Raw genomic sequence first — 22,100 nt, 5'->3', positions numbered from 1 at the left:
TTTTCCTCCTAACCGTCTAAGAGAGGATCTGAAGAAAACTTAAAAGCGATTCTTTATTTGTCTCATCGATCCTGATCACCGGTCTCAGGCCCAAAGTAAGGCTGTCTTAGCAAATTTACATCGCACTTTTACACTAACGATGGTAATTATCAACCACGGAACAGCACTCAAGCTAACCTGGCATTCCTGACATTATGTTATCGGCTCTTTTGACATCCTTGACATATTTGCTTTCCTTTCTCATTTTGTATTCGGGTATGTTTGCTATGTTTCCGTGCTTCAGAACACTTTTTGTAAAATCCCTGAAGCCGCGGACGAAGTCTGCAGACTGTGAGATTCTGTAACACTTCTGTGAAATTCTAGAAGATCCAAATTACGTAAGTACAAGTTCCGATAAAGTTTCCAACTAGCAACTAAAGCAGTTTCCACAACATTCGTAAATTAGTTCCAATTCCACTTATTTCCCTTCACCTTGATTGGGTATAGGCTCATCAATTTGTATATAAATCTACGCCAGTCTTGTATTTGTTATATGAAGCAATACATGCAGGCACTTTGATGTTTTCTTTACGCCCTTTGTTATTTCATGTTACTGTTTCCACACAATCAATGGAATCACTATTCGTTACAACAGTCCAATCAGTTATGATTATTATTTTGTAATAACGTCCACGCTTTTTAGAAAAAAAAATTGACATGAAGACGATATTCATGTAAATTTAAATGGAGGTATAAAGACAAGGTATAAAATATGAAAGTGGTGCGTTTTTATGTTTAAATCTTTTATTAAATAATATAAATGAGCGGCTTTGGTCCCGGAAGAGAAACGAAACCATCGCAGGACACATTAACAATGGCGTAATTGCGTAGCATTTAAAAAATCGTGGATTAACTTCTCCTTTTAATAAGAGGAGCGTATCACCAGTGATGAAAATTTTCCGATGTTTAGGAATGTTCGATTTTTAATTAGTAAATTACTTTCCAAAAATGAAGCAGTAAGTTGTCTCTAAAATTCTGCATACGTCTTCGCTGCATATAGCGGAATATTATGGCAAACTGGCTAGAGTACATTCACACTCCACCTAAGAGCTGATAGTTTTGGCAAGCAGACAACTCCGTCTGTAATTCTTCAATAATTCATTATCAAGTACCAATATTCTATTTTACGCTTTTGCATACAGAAAATAAGTACAATAAAAGTGGACGAAATACGTGTTATTACATTAGATCAGCCATTGTACTTTAAAGGTGTTCAAATCATAACTGCAGCTAAGGAAATTTCTCAACCATCCAAAAATGAACCGCCGTTATTAGGTTTCCACTTTATTTCTAGGCACGATTGGATACATTATGTCATGAAATTGTATTGAATAACCTTGGCGTATCACCTTAGTAGATTGCTTAATGGTCATTACTACTAAAAATCATTGAGAACTCGCTTCTAGACTTTGCTGGGCGACCTTTACGTGTATTTATGAAGAGATTTACAACCTTCTAAGGGGATGACAAAATCTAAGACCTGCGATCTTATTCAACAATTTGTGGATGATAGAATCAATATGCAACATATACAAGGAAATGAAGCTGCAAGAAAAAGACGATATCTAGGTATCTCAAAATTAAGACAATGACCTTTAGCGAACCTGTAAACTTTGGCTGCAGTACGTAGAGAAGGTCAAAATCCTATTGATATTCATCCAAAGGCACTAGATCGAGCAGGGGATTAGAAATGTCATTTGTAGGCAATTAAATTAATGTTTCCATTTTCTCACGCAGCTGGTCGTCTTTTCTATGGAATATTAGCACATCACCTCATTCAGAAGATGGAAGCCTTGGAGGCAACTACGGTACCAGATGATTACAAGAAATTAAGATCTCAAGGGACTTTAAAAATTCACAGAAATAGAGTTGCAAAGTTATAAGTGATAACATTATCGAACAGTGCTTAATGAGGCCACGAAATTTTCTGAAGGATTAACTCAACGTCAGACACTACGTTAGTAAGATTAATCCTTATTTCAGAAAAACTGTAATGATAACAGAAGTGAAAGGACTTTGTGACGGTAAGGTGCATAAGGCGTGCTAATAATCTGTGGGTTGTTTTTCTTGTTGTTCGGTAAGGCTTGTAAGTTTTTTCTAAAAATTTAGGTCATCATTGTACATCGCCATGTAATCTTTAACTCCTAATAGCTTCCAGTCAGTAAAATGATTCTATATGGAATCGGAGCCCCAGAAACTTCTGAAGGTCTTAAAAATGGAGCAGTAGTCTTTTAGTGTTACTTATCTCACATTATAAAAAGGCGTACCATTTTAAAAAACGTGAATTTACTTCTCCCTCTAATAAGACGAGGGTGTCACAGATGTATAGCTTTATGAGTGAAGACGATTAATTCTTACGGGTAAGACAGCATTGACACGCCAAGTACTTGAGTATATACCACTAGATAAAGCCTAAAGATCACTGTGAGAGATAGGTAGCGTTATTAATATAGCATCTTGAAGAAGTGAGTCAAGTTACAGAAGACGCCTCGAAAATTTTTATAGACACAAGTTTAACTTTCTTGGCTAATCGAAAGTTAATCGCAGTCTCATTTACTTCCTTTGCACAGGAGAGTAAGTTCTCGAACACTATTCCCAAGACCAGAAATTATTGCTTCTGGTCCGAGATGTTGGAAGTGAGCCTAGGAAGTTTTCCGTGTTTCAGGTGTAAACTGAAAATCTCCCAAAGTTACCTAACTACATAAAAAAAATTCTGCCAATTTTAAATTTTGTTGATGTCTCTGTTCTACTCCTGTTCGTCCTTGCCTGTATAACTCCTTTGTATCGTGAAACAGTTCTTTACTACGCTAGCTTTAGTAATTATCGGCAGGACTAGTCTCACAGATTCTACCATCTAATCACATACCTAATTACATAAGGATCATCTAGTAGAGATTCAGTGCAACAACTTGGATGGGTATCCTTTACAACCTTACTACAGTAAGTGTAATATATCTGTTATAGAAAATACGAAAGCCTCGTTGGCTTCTGTGTGAAAAAGAGCTTGATACAGCCGCAAAGGAACAATGCGCTGAGCAGTAAGCATTGATTATTCGTATGTCGTATAAAAACCTAGGACAATAATTTGAAACCAACTGGGATCGACGTGTAGTAGAGCTTTCATTCTTAGGACTCCGTCTTGGATAAAAATGTACATGGAATCTTTGTATGTGCGGAATATCCAAACATTGCTCTTTATTAAGAATGTTAAACTATGATTCTTAGTAGGAGAATTGAGAACTAAACGGTAGTTACACAATTTTAAGTGTCCTTGCAGATGGCAGAATCCTTTGAGGAAGTAAACTGTTGTTTAACATCTTAACAGACAACAATAAAAAATTAATAATTGTTATAAACGTAATATTGAATAGTTCTGTAGTACGCGAATGTTATATCTAATTGAGTTGGTTTAACTCATCAAATTAAATGTGTTCTGCTACAGTTTCGTTTTCTCATCGGGTACCAATGCCGCTCATGTTAAAGGATTCCAAAATATGTAAACAGAATAATAAACCGCCACCATGTTATATGCCTGGTCATTATACTTCATTTAAATTTACATCAAGATCGTTTTCATGTCCATTTTTCTTAGGTCTATAAGGTGGGGACTTAATTACAATACATTAAACATAACTGATTGGATCAACAATTAAGCCTTTGTCAATAAGAGAATGATTTTCTACAGCTGTTGTTCGTCATCATCTATATCAGACTTTCTTCCGATCCTATCAGACTTCCTATCAGACTTCTTACATAATATCCTGGTTTTACACTAAAATGTGGCTCGTTCACAATCTTACCTTACATTCACTTTTTTTCTACAGGTAAGTAAGCTTATCCGGCTGGAGCTGATATGAGCTACGTGGGTCCTGAGAATGGTATACAGTAACTTTATTCGGTTGGGTTTATGCTTAGATTTTTTCGCTCCTGGACTTGTAGGTACTTCCGAGTTGATGTTTCACAGCTGCCGTGTTAGTAAGGGGAAAAGTGGCGATACTGATGATTTGGAACTACTTCCTTGTTATACCGTCAAATGGGGTGAATAGAAACACATTTTTGGCTATATGAGAATATAAGTCTGGTAATGTTAAAGATTTCGCGTATCAGATTATTCCAAAAGAAAGGTCTTAATATGCTAATGAATTTCAGTAAACGTCATATTATTTTATCAACTCCACTTTTCTTCACCTTGATTTTTCTTAATGTTTCTATTCACCCCTACCCATGGGGTGAATAGAAACAATTACTTTATTTTCATTGTTGTTTCTTTTATACTATTGGAAAGGTAAAAAAGAAACAGCGTATTTGTTGAAACGAACTATTTTTTGATACCTGCAAGATATTAGTTCAATACAACCAGTATTACATAAGTTACAAACTTATAAAACAATACAATGCACAATATAGGTATAAACGACCATATAGTTTTGATGATATTTGAATAAGATTTAAACCACTGAAATCATCAGGGAAACTTATCATGAGTTGAGTTGATTTTGAGGTTTACGTCCCGTTCAGCAGCGAGGCTATATAAGACGTGGACCTACTGATTAACGTAGAATCAGAACTACATGAGCTCCCGCCAGGAATCGAACCCGGGTCTCCCACGCCAAAGGCGCGTACGCTAACCGCTTAGCCACGAAGGGGCCCGAAAGTTATCATATACTTAAAGCGTGCTGACGAACTCCTAATAAAACCCAACAGTTTCGTTCTGAAAATTTCATTGTTTATGTGCTCTCTTATAAAACACTCCCACATATGCATCATGTTCCCATTTTCGCACTTGGGTGCTGAATAGTCTCATCGAGTTTTAGCTTCTCATTTTACCACAGCAAAATCACCAGCTTTAGAAAACCATCATCTAGTTCGTGATCGTCTGGAATGTTGTCTTCTGGAGTGTTGTCTTTCTCCTCTTCCGACAATACAAATGTAGGTTGAGTTTCGTTGTGATTTGATGAAAATGTATCATTTTCAAAAAACAAACCAAAACTCTTACCAAAAACATCTATTCGTACTCTCTTCTTCCCTTATTTAATTTTTTCATCTTCTCTCATGCTCCTGAGAAGATCCATAAGGGGACGGTTTACAGTCTAAGATGACTTTTGCTGTTCTGTTTCTTCTCGTTCATTGTCTTTTTTTGGCAACATCCTCAGTATTTGGTCTCGACAAAGGGGAAAAATTCCACACTTTTCAAATCCAGCCCTGATATTTTCCTCCTCCATGTAAGGCCAATAACCTACATGTGAATCCTTTACAAGCTTACGACCATAAGCGTAATACAACTGTTAAGCAAAATTGTTAAGCTTGGTCAGTCAGAAAAGCAGCTTGGTACAGCCGCAAAGGAACAAGGTGCTAAGCACATTGCATTGATTATCCTTATGTCGCTTATACCTAGGGCAATAAATTGAAAAGAACTGGAATCGAGGTCTCTAAGAACTTTCATTCTTACGACTCCGTCTTGGATAAAAATATACAGTACACCTTAGCCGTAAATCTCCATATGGCTCTACCATTTAGAAGTGTCACCCGCTGTACATGGTGTTTGCATCTACGGAATATACAAAAAACGTTTTTTATTAAGACTGATAAACTTTGCTTCTTTGTAGGAGAGTCGAAAAGTAAACGGTACTTACACAATTGTAAGTGTCCTTGTAGATGGCAGAATTTTTGGAGTCAATCATCTGCTGTTGAACATCTTAACAAATATACAACCAGACAATAAAGAAATGTTATCAACGTACAATTGAATTATACTGTAGTACTCGAATGTGATATCCAAATAAATTAGTTTCGCTCTTTAAATTAAATGTGTCTTGAAGGTTTCGTTTTCTCTGCGGGTACCAAAGCCGTTCGTGTTAAAGGATTACAAAATATGTAAAGAATATAATATACTACCATTATGATTTATACCTGATCTTTATAGCTTCATTTAAAGTTACATCAAGATCGTCTTTATATCCGTTTTGCTTTTTCTATAAGGCGTGGACGTTATTACATTATAATAATCATAACTGATTGGATCAACAATTAAGTCGTTGTCAATGACACATTGGTTTTCTACAGCTGTTGTTCGTCATTATCTATATCAGATTGTCTGCGTATCTGCCATTTGTACATGAACTGCTTTGGCAGAATGCACAAAACCTTGAATAATTCATATCGGCTCTTTTACACTAACATGTTGTCTGTTCACAATCCTATCTTGTTGTCACTTTATCTACAGGTAAGTAAGAATATCCAGCTGGAGCTGATGGTAGCTGTGGGTCCTGGAATTAGCATATCTTCTTTTACACACCAACCTCTATCGATTTGGTTCATGTTTAGACCATATCGCTCCTGGACTTTGAGGTATTTCCGAGTTGGTTGCTCCACAGCTTCCGTGTTAGTAGAGGAAAAAGTGGTCATATTGAAGTTTCGTAACTACTTTGTTGTTATACCTGATATGGCTTATACCAAAGAGGACATGTTTTCCTCTCCGTAAATGTGAATAAGATATGTCTTAATGTTGACTATTTTGTCAGGATTGAGATATGGTTGGTTGAAGACTCTAACTTGCACTATTCATTTTCTTTTTGAAGAATCTTGTAGGCAGCCAACTGTTTCTCCTGAGTATAGTTAAGGTCGTGTCACAGCATGTTCCATCATAAAAAAAGTGAAAGCCGTATTTTAATGGCGCCAGAGTTTCGTTTAATTTAATGATTTCATAGCATTTCCTTTCAGATCTGCTTGTATGTGACCATAAAAGAGGCAGCAACTGATCAAAAAGTATTCTAGCAAGATTCTTAAAAGATTTGAATTCGGACATTCAACAGCTACAGATTTCCCGTTTGTAATTTCTTCCATTACTGCTGTCAATATACGACTACCTTTTGCTCCTTGTTTATCTCAGAACCCACAATGGTTTTAGCGAAGCTTTCACAATATGAATAGCTATTCAAAGTTTGTTTGAGAAAAGCAAATCGAGACGCGAGACGCGTGGGAAGATGATTAACTCTTTCGAGTAAGACTGAATTTACACACCGAGAGCATGAGTATATACTATTAGAGGGGAGAAGGAAGTTAGAATTACGAAATGTGATACCATATTCTTATCAAAACAACCCGTTACGGAAGTTAGAATATAATGAATCGGTTTAATAGTAAGCTTAACTATTTTCTGTAGGAGATTACTTTTTTTTATTAAAGAAGTTGGATATGGAGTATTTTCACCAAGAGACTTCTGAAATGAATGACTTTTCTGTTCTACGAAATGTGTGGCACTTAGTTACTAATCAAAGAATACAGTAAGCTTATATGAAAAGATTGTTTGTTTAGCTCACAGTTTGGTTGCTTTGTGATGAACAGTGTTACTAAGTTGGTAGCGATAACATGACTGACTATTCCGTAAATTTTTTCCACCTAATCGTGTATCTCAAACGAACTTAAAATTGAATCTTTATTTCTCTCATCGATTAAATCACCGGTCTCAGGCACAAAGTAAGGCCGTTTCGGAGGATAGAATATAATGTAATACTACGTCGTGTACTTTTGAATCGAGAAGATTCGACTTTTAGTTGAGAAGATATGGTCAAAAACTAACACTATGAATTCGTAGAGGCGGCAATTTTTATAGCCGACATATTGGATTCTCACGATCTGTCAGAGTGATGCCATTTCGATTCCTGCTTAGTTGGATCAGGGAAACTACATATCCGAGTGGCACCTTATTAACACAAAGTGCAGGATACTTCTTGTAAGATCCCCTACTAAGTAAGCCCGTTACGGAGGTAGGAATGTAATGAATGGGTTTAATAGCAAGCTTAACAATTTTCCGTAGCAGTTATATTACGCTCATGGTCGTAATCTTGTAAAGGATAATGGCCTGAACTCTAGTAGGTGATCCTTATGTAGTTAGGTATCTGATACCTTGTAGAACCAGGCCAGTTTCTCTTTTCCTGTGAGAGTGGTCCTGCCGATGAAATACTAAAGCTAGCTTAGTAAAGGATTGATTCGAGATACAAAGAAGTTTCCCGGGTCCGGTATATCAGGTGTAGAACAGACATCAACAAAACTAATAAATGACTTTTTTTTGTACCTTTTGTACCTTGTGAGATTTTCAGTTAAGTACACCGGAAAGATATAAAACTTAAGATCACTGTGGACATGTTCAACCAGAAACCTGAATCCTCCCCTTGGGTATGGTGTTCGAGAACTTACACATCTTGATGCCCAAAGAAATTAAAAGAGACTGCGATAAACTTTCGATTAGCCTGAAAGTTAAACTAGCGTCTTTAAAAATTTCGAGGCGTCTTTTGCAACCTTGACTCACTTCATGAAGATGCTTTATTGATAACGCTACGTATCTCTCACACTAATCTTTAGTAACTAGAATTTTAAATAATCTCTGGTTCGCAAGGTTCATCTTGCACTACAGACTGCCATATCGCAGACTCATATTAAGTTTATTGGAGTATTTGAATTTGCGAATTTTCTCAACGTTTTCTCACAGGTGAGTAAATTTCTAGTAACCTTCCGCTCAGGAGCAAACTAGTGCACAATCTGTATTATCTTTTCAGACACATTACATATCAAAAACCGAATGATCATCAAGAAGAATTTCTGTAATCTTATTTATTAAATTCAACACTACCACATCTCGCTGACGTGAATATAGCTTCCGTGTCCTGTACACCAACTCAAAGGTATTTTCTCAAGAGCAGAAAGGAACTCCATAACATGTACCCCATTAATCGCCAGCAGTTGAGGCTTACGAAGTGTCATTTGGCCTGGTATGATTGCGAACATATTCATGGCCGTTGACCATAGCCATCCTAGTTCACCAAGTAGATTCCTTTACGAAAATGAAGTAGCAAATCGACTGTAGATTTTCTTAATAGGTGTTCGCTGCATATAGCGGAATATTATGGGAAACTGGCCTTCACACTCCACCTAAGAGCTGTTAACACTGGCAAGAAGAAAGTCGAAACACAAAGATATGTGCTTAGATCTGTACTTAGATCTATTGAGAGTGCTTCCTGCTGAAGAAATCCACTTAGCACACATAACGATCTCACCTATTTCTTGATTGTTACCCTGATAAAAGCTTTTTAATCCAATGAGTCATGGACTTACAAATATATTATTTAAACAAAGTCTCATGTATGTTAACACTCTCGGCTATAAAATATGCATTTGATTATGTGCTTGCTGTTTACTAGGGCTTACGTACAGAGGTGAGTAGGATTCATTTCGTTCCGGTTATTCATTATTAATGTTTTCCCGTCGGTATCTTGTATAACTTTCTATGGAACCCATTATAATCTTACCTCCGAAGCAGCCTTACTTTGGGCATGAGACCGGTGATCTAATAATGAATGACACAAATAAAGAATCGGTTTTAAGATCTTTTTAAATCTTCTCTTAGACGGTTAAATGGAATATTATTTCGGTATAGTAGTCCTGTGTTCGCTACCACCTTTCGAAAACTGTCATCACAAAGCAACCAAACTGTGGGCTAATCAAATAATCTTTTCATATAAGCTCACTGTATGCTCTGATTGGAAACTAAGAGCCTCACCATTCTTAGAGCAGAAAGGTCATTCATTTCAGAAGGCTCTTCATGAAATTCTCTATATCGTACTTCTTGAATGAAAAAGTAGTCTATCACGGTAGCATTGTCTTGATAGAAATATCATAACACATTTGGTAAGTATGAAATCCTTTTCCCTTCTAATGCTATATACTCATGTTCTTGGTGTGTCAAGGCTGTCTTACTCGGAAGAATTAATCAAATGTTCACTCGCTTCTTGCGTCTCGATTTCCTTTTTTCAAACTACATTTGGAAAGCTATTCATCTTGTAAAAACTTCGCCACATCGATTGTTAAATGCTGAGATAAACACCTCTACTTTTATATAAGCACAGAAGTCCGTCTGTAATTCTTCAATAATTCAACATCAAGTACCAATACTCTATTCTACGCTTTTGCATACAGAAAATAAGTACAATAAAAGTGGACCAAACACTTGTTATTACATTAGATCAGCCATTATACTTTAAAGGTGTTCAAATCGTACCTGCAGCTAAGGAAATTTCTCAACAATCCATAAATTAACCACCGTTATTGGGTTTCCACTTAATTTCTCGGCACGATTGGATACATTATGTCAGGAAATGGTATAGAAGAACTTTGGCGTATCCTGTTTGGGTATCCTGTACGCTAAGAAAACATTAGTGAAAATGCTGAATGGCCATTACTACTCAAGATCATTGAAAACTCACTTCTAGACTTTGCTCGGCGACCTTTACGTGTATTTACGAATAGATTTACAACCCTCTGAGGAGATGACAAAATCTAGGACCTGCGATCTTATTCAACAATTTGTGAATGTTAAAATAAATATGCAACATATACAAGAAAATGAAACTGGATGAAAAAGATGATATCTAGGAATCTCAAAATTAAGACAATGATCTTAATCTCAGGTGCAAGTAGAGATTTGAACACCTTTCCAGTATAATAGTTGATCTAATCTTATAACACATGCGATTTGTCCATTTTTCTAGCACTTATATAATGTATTCAGAAGAGTAGAATAATATAGTATTGGTACTTGATGGTATTGGTATTTGTACGTGTACACTGAAGGACTACACTGCATATATCAAAAGGAGTTGTTATATCTCACAATTCTACAATCGTTGTAGCGAAGCTTTTACAATGTGAATATCTATTCAAAGATTGTTTGAAAAAACAAAATCGAGACGTGAGACGCGAGTGAAGACAATTAATTCTTACAAGTAAGACAGCATTGACACACCAAGGACATGAGTATATACCACTAGAGGGGAACTTAAACAGAGTGTGCGATTATGGCAGTCTGTAGATGAACCGTGCGTGCCAGAGAGATTTTGAGGTTGTATAGACTAAATGTGAGTGGGAGAGATTCGTAGCGTTATCAATATAGTATCTTGAAGAAGTGAGTGAAGTACAAAAGAGGCCTCCCTATTCATCCAAAAAGACTAGATCGAACAGGGGAATAGAAGCATCATTAGTAGGCAATTAAATATTGCTTCAGTTTTCTCACGCAGCTGGTCATCTTATCTATGCAAAATTTGAACATTACTATACTCAGCATATGGAAGCCTTGGACGCAACTACGGTATCAGTTGATTACAAGAAATTAACAACTAATGTAACTTTCACAATTCGAAGAAAAAAGGCTCTCTGGAGCGAAGTTTCAAGTGATATGAATATTGAATCGTGCTTCAGGAGATGATTGACTCCAAGGATTCTGCCACCTGCAAGGACACTTAAAAATCAGTAACTACCGTTTAGTTGTCGACTCTCCTACAAACAATCAAAGTTTAACAATCTTAATAAAAAACGATGTTTGAATATTCCGTACATGCGTACACTGGATTTACATTTTTATCCTAGACTTGGTCGTAAGATTAAAAGCTGTACTACAGGTGGAACCATGTTGGTTTAAAATTATTGTCCTCGGTTTTATACGACATAGGGATCATCTATTCTCAACAATTTGTTCTTTAGCGACTGTACCAAGCTGCTTTGCCGACAGAAGCCCACAAAGCTTACCAACTCTTCGTATCAGTTATTTTACACATATAGTAGTCAGCATGTAAAGGATTCACATGCATTTTATTGGCCTCAAACTCTAGTAGTGTATCCTTAGGTAACTAGGTATTTTATTACCTTGTAAAACCATGCCAGTTTCTCTTAACCTTTCAGACAAGTCCTGCCGGTGAATTACTAAAGATTCGCGATACAAACAAGTTATACAGGCCTGGTAGAACAGGTACGAACACCCAAATCAAGAATATTATCAATTGACAGACTTTTTTTGTCTATAAAAAATTTCGATGAGTCTTTATCAAGATGCTATATTGATAACGCTATGTATCTCTCACAAAAACCTTTAGGCTAAAAAAACCTTAAAATCTCACTGGCTCACGCTGTTTATCTTGTACTACAAACTTCCATAATAGCACACTCTAATTAAGCTTACTGGAGGATTTGAATTTCTGAAACTTCTCAACGTTTTCTAACCGCTGAGTAATTTTCAGGTAAGCTTCCGCTCAGTAGCGGACTAGTGCACCAACTGCATTTGCTTTTCGACATCTTTCATTTCTGACACGGAATCATCAACAAGAAGAATTTCTGTAATCTTATTTATTAAACTAAACACTACCTCATCTCGCTGACGTGAATAGAGCTTACCTGTCCTGTCGACCGACTCAACAGCAGAGAGCTACTCCACAAAGTGTACCCGATTAATTGTCATGAGTTAAGGCTTGGGAAGTGTACTCATCCCTAACATTCAAGAGGCTGACATGTGGCCTGGTATGTTTGCGAGCATATTCCTTTACTATAAAAAAAAAAAAAGCACAAGTCGACTGTACAATTCTGCATTGGTGTTCGCTTCAGATAGCGGAATATCATGGCAAACTGCCTACAGTACATTCCCAGCACAGTCCACCTAAGAAGCGTAACACTGGCAAGAAGAGAGTCGAAACACGCAGATATCTATACTTCAGACTGTTCTCAGAGAACATTGTATTAGCAAGTGCAGAACTTCACGAAACATTTAGACAATATTTTACTAAGAGGGGATTTCGAGATACGTGTTGCACTTTTATCAAAACGAATGCAACCAGTTAGCATGAACTACAACCAACCAAACATAGTAATATTTTATATGAAGCGTAGTGAGATTAGGATTTTTCTATTGCAACTCACACGCTGTAATACACTAAAATCTGTCAAAACATTACTTACACATCGCAAAAGATTTAAGATTATCTACAAAGCTGCCGGCTGTGGCTTTCTGCAGAAATAAAGGTGTTACTAATTGTAGATATCAGGATGCATTTAGATAAAAAAAAAAAAATAAAAAATAAAAAATAAAAAAAAAAATAAAAGCAATAGATGTCGTGATCCGCCTCAATAATTGCATTACAACGAGTGCAATCAACCTACTTGCAGTACAATCGACTAGATCGGGTGGATAGAAATGGGAAAACTATAGTAGCTAATATATTCGTTAGGATTTGCAAGTTCGAAATATTTGAGTGACATGCGAAATCTAGTGACGTGCTAAACAAGAAGTCATTACCTGAAAAAAAGGAATATCACGGTTAGTTCGTAAGTTATTGCTTTCGTAAAATTAGTGAAGAGAAAGCGCGTTTAAATGATGGACAAGTTGATGTGTCACTTGGGATAGGGCAAGCATCACTGAGCTGGTGAAGCTTTTTGTAATGTGCATCTGTAAAGTCAGAAATCAACATATATGAGAACATTAGCTCCGATGTCTCTTGACTTGATTGTAATAGTATTCTTCGTTGTATCAAAGAAGATATTAATCAGGGTTGAAAGCGATCTGTGAGTGATGTGGTGATTAAAAAAATAAATTTGAGCATGAACGAGGATGTTCGATTTTTAGTTAGTGGATTAGGGTGCAAATGGCGTGCCAATAGTTTCTTTCGAGGTGTTTGGTAAGGCTAAACGGTTTAAAGGTTCCATCGTAAATTCTGAGTAATTTAGAAGTCAGCAGCGGACCTTGGCATGCATTCCGTAATTCCTGGTGGCTTACAGCTAGTAAAAAAATTCAACACCAAACCGGAGGCCGCAGGATCTTGTGTTGCGTACGTAAAACTTAAAAACGAATCAAAAGTGCTTTTAGAGCTACTTAACTCACATTATAAATTGGCGTAGAAATTACAAACCTTGGATTTACTTCACCCTTTAATAAGAAGAGGGTATCGCATACGCATAGCTTTGGGTCCGCACCGCAGTTTGTTTTAGGTAGGCCCTTGGGGTTGAAAAAGGTTGCTATACCATATGTAATTCTTAGGTATTAATTTATCATATAATCAAGCAATTGCTATATTTCCCGTTCATATGCAACTACAATACTATTCGAGAGTGCTTCCTGCTGAAGGTATCTACTTAGCACTCATAACACTCTCTCGTTTTTCTTGATCGTTTCCTGATAGAAACTGTTTAATCTAAAGAGTTGTGTTGTTATGGCAAAATTATTTAAATAAGTCTCCTGGGTGTTAACCCTCGAAGCTACCAAATATGCATTTAGTTAGCGTCCTTGGTGCTCAAAAGGCTTACGTACAGAGTTGTGTAAAATCACTAGGTTCCAATGTATCATTAATAATATTTTCCCGATTGTTTCTAGTAAAACTTGTTATGGAACCCATTTATTATAATCTAACCTCCGTAACAGCCTTACTTAGTAGGGGATCTTACGGGAAGTATCCTGCACTGTGTTATAAAGGTTCTACTAGCATATGTAATTTCACTGATCCAACTAAGCAGGAATCGAAGTGGCATCACTCTGACAGATCGTGAGAATCCAATATGTCAGCTATAAAAAATGGCCGCCTTTACGAATTCATAGTGTTGGTTTTAGACTATATCTCTTTAACTAATTGTCGAATCTTGACGATTCAAAAACTAAACGACGTAGAAAATAACAGGGTCAAAAAATTAACAAAAGTTTTTACTTCACTCAGAAATTAAACCCTACAAAAATTTCCTAATTTGGAACTTTGCATTTCTTATGATGGAGTTTACGCATATTTTTTAAAATAACAAGTAAACGGCTGGGATTATCGGAAAAGATGTATAACTTTTTAAAGACTGTTAGATTATTTTACTTTTGGTGTATAGTTCATTCAGATTGGTTAATAAACCCCGAAGTTATGACAATTTTAAGATTCACGTTTAGTCGATTGATTTTCCCAAATATTGAAAAAAAGAGGTCATTTACCGTAATAAAACATTACTCATGGATGATGCAATGTACCAAACAAATCATTTTCTTCTCATGTATTTCTCAAAAGTCCCACTTTCAGCAGAAGCACAAAGTAGGCTGCTAAAGGCCGGTTATGAATCTCATATGGCGGCCAATAATTATAATACGTTAGTTTCTGCGAAATATTGACCCGAGTATCTAGATTTGTAAACGAATACGCACAAAGCATTATCACCTATTCTGTTACTATTCACTTTTACCCTTAAATTAAATTTAGGAATATCTTAAGAAAATACGTGCATAGCGTAACGGTAGAAAAGTTTTATGGTTTCATCTGAATTGAAAGAGAACTGCACTGAAAGACTTTAGAAGTAAGTTCATGTATGTAAACCATAGACATTTTTTTTTACATCCATTACAATATTATAAGGAAAATTACATAAAGCTATATATTGTTATAAATTAGAAAGTAAATAATTTCTTTCGTATTGTAAGAACAGAAATACAACACAAACATTTGGTTGGATAATTTGAAATTCACAATATATCTTTTGTTTTTTTTTTTTACGTGTAGAAACATTTTTATGATTTAGACGAACAGTTAATATTACTCTGTGCAGGCTATTCTATAAAGAAACATACATTTAAGTTTTTCTATTTATTGGTACATTTCCAACGTGGTGTAAATTTACTATGGATCAACAGAATTTTCTAAAATAATGAGTACTACTTACATTAAAGTTTTATTGGTCTAGGTCTTCGTTTTAAGTTTCCATCACCTTTCCACATGTTCCCCTACACACAGAACACAAAATAGCAACACGGGGCGCTTGCACTTCTACAATAACATATTGTGGTACATGTCTTTGCAGGCACATTTCAAAAAGAATTTTCTACATGCTTCGTATACAACTGGAATGGAAGTCCATGTTGGAGAAAGTTCACTTCCAAGTTCAGTCCGTTCTCAGTTTACTGGTGAATAAATATATGCTGTCTTCATTATTCCCTGGCCCCAGATTTGTCTAGTTTGGTATGTTGCACGTTTGGTGTTAAGAAACAAGGCTTGACAAGTTAGAGGATTTCTCGCCGGGATTCATTACTTGACATGTTTCACTTGTTATTGAATATATTCGGGCAACATATCGTGGCAGTGAATTAAAACAATCTTCCCTTATGTGGATTACAGGGTGTGAAATTGTTAGGAAAGCTGTGGTCACCTCTGTATACAAAAGCCAATTTTGCCATGCTGATATATTTCCATTTCCGAGAAAGTATGACACTGTATCACATCCTGTAAACGCACGGAAGTCTCTTAACGTAGTTGATTTTTCTTTTCCTTATGCTTTTGAAATATGATGAATTGGAAGAAATCGATGATGTTTCTTGGTGCCGGAAGATATTCATAATTCTTCTAGACCGTGTCGCTCAAAATCGTAGAAAAACGATAAGCAAGTATTATAACAATTGTGTCTACTGTACGGATAACTATCTTCTTCTGTCCATTTAATGTTGCATCAAAGGAATATAACATGATCCTGCTATCAGCTCTTGTAAATGATTTCCTGATGACTTGTTTCAAATGGAAGATTTCTTGAACTTTGTATATTATATCCATTGCTCGTTGCTACCTCAAAGTTACTTCCTTCCTTTTAACACACATACTTTCCAAGAAAAAGAAACAGTTCTTTATTTTCGTGATTACGAAGGAAATCGTTCCACTTCCTAGGAAATGGTGTAGTTCGTGTTACTTTTGTCCTTATTGCAAGACCCCTGCTTTCTGTTGAAGATTTTATGCTCTCTCAAGAGTGTATACAATATATCAAATCTACTCGCATTGTATGGAATGTGTCCTCTTTGAGCATATTTTAAGAAATTGCACTGGAAATAATCATAAAATGTTTCTACTGATGCCGGTTGCAAAATGTGAACCTAAATGCTCCATCAAACAATAAAACATCACAAGAATTAGGAAAGTGTTCTTCTTTGATGTTGGCTCCACTCACTAGATGTATAACTAAATACGACTTTGAGGATTGTGAATTGGACGGACTCAGGGTAAAAGGTAACAAGTCACTTTTTTTCAATTTTCGGTTTTTAACACAGAGTTGTAGTATTTTAAATGGCGCTTTTTTCTATAAAAAGCCCTATGAAAAAATAAACGTGACCAAAAACAAGTAAAAGGGTCGTGCAAAAGGGAATAATTAAGCTACAATGGAATCCACACTGGGTAAAAGGGAATAAGATGACTCTCCTGAAAAATGAATAAAAATGAGTAAAAATGAATAAAATTCTCTGCCAGACAGAGGAGCTGTTATCTCTGGCCTGTGACGAAGAATTCTTTCACAAAATCTTGTACTATGAACTTCTATATCTTCTGATTCAGGCTTCTTCATTATCGTCATTAACCGTGTTTTGTACAGTATAAAAAAAATCGCTCATTTTGAATCGGCGGCTTCTTGTTACACAAGAATTGCGCAGGTGCCTCAAACTTCGCCCTTTTGTGTGACTCCAAACTATTCCCGATGAAACATTACACGGGATCTACTCATTGTTACATTCAACACAAATACTTCGAGAATAGTGCAATTGTGAATATTCCAAGTTTTTCAACACTTTGTAGAACCTTATCGTTGAAAAAGGTTGTTATACCATATGTAAAAACATAAGTATTAATTTATCATGATAATCAAGCAATTGGTATACTTCCCGTTCATATGCAACTACAATACTATTCGAGAGTGCTTCCTGCTGAAGAAATCTATTTAACACTCACAACAGACTCACGTTTTTCTTGATCGTTTACTGATAGATACTGTTTAATCTAAAGAGTTGTGTAGTTACGGATAATTTACTTAAAACAAAACTCTTGTTAACACTCTTAGCTATCAAATATGCATTTAGTTAGCGTCCTTGCTGCTCACTAGTGCTTACATACAAATTTGTGTAGGATTCAGTATATTCAAGACTATCATTACTAATATTTTTCCGAATGTATCCCGTAAAACTATCTATTGAACCCATTATATACTAACCACTGATACAGCTTTACGTTGGTCCTGAGACTGGTGATCTGATCGAAGAGAATAATAAAGAATCTATTTCAAGTTCCTTTAAGATCTTCTCTTAGCTACTTAGACGGTGGAAAATATTTACGGTATAATCAGTCCTGTGTTCGTTACCAAATTAGTAACACTGGTCATCACAAAGTAACAAAACTGTGGTCTATTCAGATAATCTTTTCATACAAACTCACTGTATAACTTGATTATACGTGCCACAAATTTTATACAGCAGGAAACGTCATTCATTCAGAAATCTCTTGATGAAAATTTTTATATCCAAGTTCTTGAAAGAAAAAGTAATCTGATATCACTGTAGCATTGTTTCGATAAGAATATCGTATCACATTTCGTAATTCTGACTTACTCTTCCCCTCTAATCTATATGCTAATGTTCTTGGTGTGTCAGTGCTGTATTACTCGGAAGATTACATCAAATCCTCATTTGCGTATCGCGTTTCGATATCTTCTTCTAAAACAACCTTTTGATATCTATTCATCTTGTGAAAACTTTGTCACAACGATTCTGGAATTGTTAGTTACATGCCTTTGCATTTGTTATAAGCAGTGTAGTTCCTCTGTATTTCGTTAATAAGTCAACATCAAATTCTAATACTATATTTTCTAGTCCATTGCATACATAAATAACTGCAAGAAAAGTGGACAAAACACATGTGTTATGACATTCATTCAGCTATGTATACGTAAAAAGTGTTCAAATCGTACCTGCAGCTGAGGAAAATTCTCAAATTTCGAAAATTGTACCTTATAAGACCTTATAAGGTCTTCACAGGTAATTTATAAGCACAATTCGATACTTTATGTCAGGAAATTATATAAAAGAACTATGGGGTATCCTGTACGCGTAGAAAACGTAAGTGAATATGCTGAATTGCCATGAATACTCAAGATCATTGTGAACTCACTTCTAGATTTTGCTCGGATATCTTTACATGTAGTTATGAATAGATTTACAACCCTATGACGATTTGGCACAATCTAAGATCTGCGATCTTATTCAAAAATGTCTGGATGAGGAAATCAATATGCAACATTTACAAGAAAATGAAGCTGCATGAAAAAAAAAACGATATCGAGGAATTATCAAAATTAAGACAATGACCTTTACCGAACCGGTAAATTTTGGTTCATATATAGAGAAGGTAAGAATCGTACTGCTATTCATTCGAAGGGACTAGATCGAACAAAGTACTAGAAACTTTATTTGTAGGCAATTTAATATTTCTTTCGTTTTCTCACGCAGCTAGTCATGTTTTCTATGCAAATTTTTGCACATCACTATACTAAGCAGATGGAATCCTTGGAGGCAATTACGTTATCAGATGATTGCAGGAAATAAATAGCTCAAAGAACTTTCAAAATTCGCAAAAAAAGAGGCCTTCTGGGGCGTAGATAAAAGTTATATAATATAGTACAGTGCTTAATGAGTCCACAAAATAATCTTGGAGATTAACTCAACGTCAGACACTACGGTAGTAAGATTAATCCCTCTTTCCCAAATACTGTTATGATAACAGAAGTTCTAAGGACCTTTATGGGAAAAGGTTTGTCATCTGAAGGGCACGTTGAACTAACGCCACCTTCCTTCCGTGATCATATCACAATCCACAGGAATGTCAATTCGACTGCGGCGAATATTACAGAGTCGCTGTGGTTTAGTGTTTAAAAACCCACACGTAGAAGATGGTGTCCTAAACGCAATGGTGTAGACTAAAGGTGACAAGTCATATCTGCGTTAAGTACGTATATAAATTATGTTATGAGCCTTTTTTATCTAATATTTTACGGATATAAATTACAATTAGACACGGAAAGTCCCGAAAGACCAGAAAGAGCTTTCGCGAAATATCTAAAACGATAGAATTTAATTCTGCGTTTGAAGCCACGTCAATTCAATCACAGTTCTTGAGAAACTTCAAGTGATGCAAGCACCTTTTCAAGAAACAAAAGGTAGTTTACATGGACAACATTAATTAAAGAAACTTCAAGCGGGAAATATGTGGCTTATGATGGGTCTGATTCAGATCTCTTAAGAAGCTTGTTAGAAGAGTTCATGATCAGTGGCTGATTGTCTTAAGGCTAAATACAAGCAGAACTAAAAGAAAATGCTAGAAATCATTAAATTTTAGAAACTCTAGTGTCATTAAAAAACTGCTTTCACTTTTTTCATGATGCAACAGGCTGTGAATCAATTTCATCTATTTTCAGGAGTGAATATCTGGCAGCCTACAAGATCGTTCAAAAAGAAAAAGAATTCTATAAGTTAGAGTCTTCAACCAATCAGATCTCAATTTATACAAAATGGTCAATATTCGACATTTCTTATTCCCCTGCATGGAGAAGGAAACGTATCCTCTTTGGTATAAGCCACATTAGGTATAACAAGGAAGTAATTGCAAATCATCAGTATCGCCACTTTTCCCCCTACTAACACGGCAGCTGTGAAACATCATCTCGGAAATACCTACAGGTCCAGGATCGAAAAAATCTAAGCATGACCCCAACCGAATGAGGTTAATGTATGCCATTTTCCCACCCAGCTCAAATCAGCTCTAACCGGATTAGCTTACTTACGTGTACATAAAAAGTGAATGTAAGGTAAGATTGTGAACGAGCCACATTTTAGTGTAAAACCAGGATATTATGTATTGAAGGTTTTGAGCATTCTGCCAAAGGACTTTATGTACAAATGCGAGATCGGAAAAAAGTCTGATATAGATGATGACGAACAACAGCTGTAGAAAAACATTATGTTATTGACAAAGGCTTAATTGTTGATCCAATCAGTTATGTTTAATATATTGTAATTTCGTCCCAACCTAAGAAAAATGGACATGAATACGATCTTGATGTAAATTTAAAGAATATAATGACAAGGCATTTAACGGTGGCGGTTTATTATTCTTACATATTTTGGAATCCTTTAACATGAGAGGCATTGGTACCCGATGAGAAATTGAAACTGTAGCAGAACACATTTAATTTGATGAGTTAACCCACTCATTTTGATATAACATTCGCGTACTACAGTATTATTCAATATTAGGTTTATAACAATTGTTTATTTTTTATTGTTGTCTGTTAAGATGTTAAACAACAGTTTACTGCCTAAAAGGATTCTACCATCTGCAAGGACACTTAAAATTGTGTAATTACCGTTTAGTTCTCAATTCTCCTACTAAGAATCATAGTTTAACATTCTTAATAAAGAGCAATGTTTGGATATTCCGCACATACAAACATTCCATGTACATTTTTATCCAAGACGGGGTCCTAAGAATGAAAGCTCTACTACACGTCGATCCCAGTAGGTTTCAAATTATTGTCCTAGGTTTTTATACGACATAAGAATAATCAATGTTTACTGCTCAGCGCCTTGTTCCTTTGCGGCTGTACCATGCTGCTTTTCAGACAGAAGCCAACGAAGCTTTCCTATTTTCTATAACAGTTATATTACACATACTGTAGTAAGGTTGAAAAGGATTCACATCCAAGTTGTTGCACTGAAACTCTAGTGTATGATCCTTATGTAATTAGGTATGTGATTAGATGGTAGAACCTGTGAGACTAGTCCGATAATTACTAAAGCTAGCGTAGTAAAGCACTGTTTCACGATACAAAGGAGTTATACGGGCAAGGACGAACAGGAGTAGAACAGAGACATCAACAAAATTTAAAATTGGCAGAATTTTTTTTTATGTACTTAGTTAACTTTGAGAGATTTTCAGTTAACACCTGAAACATGTAAAACTTTCCCAGGCACACTTCCAACATCTCGGTAGAGAAGCAATAATTTCTGATCTTGGGAATAGTGTTCGAGAACTTACTCTCCTGCGCAAAGAAACTAAATGAGACTGCGTTTAACTTTCGATTAGCCAGAAAGTTAAACTTGCGTCTATAAAAATTTTCGAGGCGTCTTTTGTAACTTGACTCACTTCTTCAAGATGCTATATTGATAACGCTACCTATCTCTCACAGTGATCTTTAGGCTATAGAACCTTAAAATCTCTCTGGTTTGCACGGTTCATCTACAGACTGCCATAATCGCACCCTCTGTTTAAGCTCCCCTCTAGGATAATATACTCATGTATACCCCTCAAATATACTCATGTACTTTTTGTGTCAATGCTGTCTTACCCGTAAGAATTAATCGTCTTCACTCCCAAAGCTATACATCAGTGACACCCTCGTCATATTAGAGGGAGAAGTAAATTCAC

The sequence above is a fragment of the Thermobia domestica genome, chromosome 8, assembly GCF_964235325.1.
Source record: "Thermobia domestica chromosome 8, izTheDome1.hap1.1, whole genome shotgun sequence".
Lineage (NCBI taxonomy): Eukaryota > Metazoa > Arthropoda > Insecta > Zygentoma > Lepismatidae > Thermobia > Thermobia domestica.
The sequence above is the reverse complement of the archived record's forward strand: the minus strand, read 5'-3'. Positions refer to the sequence as shown.